Here is a 2,246-nt window from a genome sequence, read left to right on the forward strand (position 1 = left end):
CCATTTACATTTAAGGTTAATATTGTTATGTGTGAATTTGATCCTGTCATTATGATGTTAGCTGGTTATTTTGCTCATTAGTTGATGCGGTTTCTTCCTAGCATTGACTTCCTAGTCTTTACAGTTTGGCATGTTTTTGTAGTGCCTGGTACTGGTTGTTGCTTTCTGTGTTTAGTGCTTCCTTCAGGAGCTCTTGTAAGGCAGGCCTCGTGGTGACAAAAGCTCTCAGCATTTGTTTGTCTGTAAAGGATTTTATTTCTCCTTCAGTTATGAAGCTTAGTTTGGCTGGATATGAAATTTTGCGTTGAAAATTCTTTTCTTGAAGAATGTTGAATATTGGGCCCCACTCTCTTCTGGCTTGTAGAGTTTCTGCTGAGAGATCCACTGTTAGTCTGATGGTCTTCCTTTGTGAGTAACCTGACCTTTCTCTCTGGCAACCCTTAACATTTTTTCCTTCATTTCACCTTTGGTGAATCTGACAATTATGTGTCTTGGAGTTGCTCTTCTTGAGCAGTATCTTTGTGGCATTCTCTGTATTTCCTGAATTTCAATGTTGGCCTGCCTTGCTAGGTTGGAGAAGTTCTCCTGGATAATATCCTGAAGAGTGTTTTCCAACTTGGTTCCATTCACCCCATCACTTTCAGGTATACCAATCAGACATAGATTTGGTCTTTTTACATAGTCCCACATTTCTTGCAGGTTTTGTTCATTTCTTTTTACTCTTTGTTCTCTAAACTTCTTTTCTCACTTCATTTCATTCATTTGATCTTCAATCACTGATACCCTTTCTTCCAGTTGATCGAATTTGCTACTGAAACTTGTGCATGTATCACATAGTTCTCATGCCGTGGTTTTCAGCTCCAACAGGTCATTTAAGGTCTTCTCTATACTGTTTATTCTAGTTAGCCATTCAACTAATCTTTTTTCAAGGTTTTTAGCTTCTTTGCAATGGGTTTGAACATTCTCCTTTAGCTCAGAGAAGTTTGTTATTACTGATCATCTGAAGCCTTCTTCTCTCAACTTGCTAAAATCATTCCCTGTCCAGCTTTGTTCCATTGCTGGCAAGGAGCTGCATTCCTTTGGAGGAGAAGAGTCACTCTGATTTTTAGAATTTTCAGTTTTTCTGCTCTGGTTTCTCCCCATCTTTGTGGTTTTATCTACCTTTGGTCTTTGATGATGGTGACGTACAGATGACGTTTTTGTGTTAATGTCCTTTCTGTTTGTTAGTTTTCCTTCTAACAGTAAGGACTCTCAGCTGCAGGTCTGTTGCAGTTTGCTGGAGGTCCACTCCAGACCCTGTTTGCCTGGGTATCACCAGTGGAGGCTGCAGAACAGCAAATATTGCAGGACAGCAAATGTTGCTGCCTGATCCTTCCTCTGGGAAGCTTCATCTCAGAGGGGCACCCAGCTAGCTGTATGAGCTGTCAGTCGGCCCCTGCTGGGAGGTGTCTCCCAGTTAGGCTACTCGGGAGTCAGGAACCCACTTGAGGAGGCAATCTGTCAGTTCTCAGGTCTCAAACTCTGTGCTGGGAGAATCACTACTCTCTTCAAAGCTGTCAGACAGGGACATTTAAGTCTGCAGAAGTTTCTGCTACCTTTTGTTCAGCTATGCCCTGCCCCCAGAGGTGGAGTCTACAGAGGCAGGCAGGCCTCCTTGAGCTGTGTTGGGCTGCACCCAGTTCGAGCTTTCTGGTGGCTTTATTTACCTACTCAAGCCTCAGCAATGGTGGACGCCCCTCCTGCAGCCTTGCTGCCACCTTGCAGTTAGATCTCAGACTGCTGTGCTAGCAGTGAGTGAGGCTGCGTGGGTGTGGGGCCCTCCGACCCAGGCACAGGATATAATCTCCTGGTGTGCCAATTGCTAAGACCATTGGAAAAGCACAGTATTAGGGTGGGAGTGTCCTGATTTTCCAAGTACCCTCTATCATGGCTTCCCTTGGCTTGGAAAGGGAATTTCCCAACCCCTTGCACTTCCCAGGTGAGGTGATGCCCCACCCTGCTCTGTGGGCTGTGACAACTGTCCAACAAGCCCCAGTGAGATGAACCGGTACCTCAGTTGGAAATGCGGAAATCACCTGTCTTCTGCATCACTCACGCTGGGAGCTGTAGAATGGAGCTGTTCCTATTCAGCCATCTTGGAACCTCCTGGTTTAGCATTTTTTGATAGGACAGGTTTGGTGTTGATGAAATCCCTCAGCTTTTATTTATTTGGGAAGGTCTTTATTTGTCCTTCAGGCTTAAAAGAT

Source organism: Mandrillus leucophaeus, unplaced genomic scaffold (genome assembly GCF_000951045.1).
Source record: "Mandrillus leucophaeus isolate KB7577 unplaced genomic scaffold, Mleu.le_1.0 Scaffold938, whole genome shotgun sequence".
NCBI classification, from domain to species: domain Eukaryota; kingdom Metazoa; phylum Chordata; class Mammalia; order Primates; family Cercopithecidae; genus Mandrillus; species Mandrillus leucophaeus.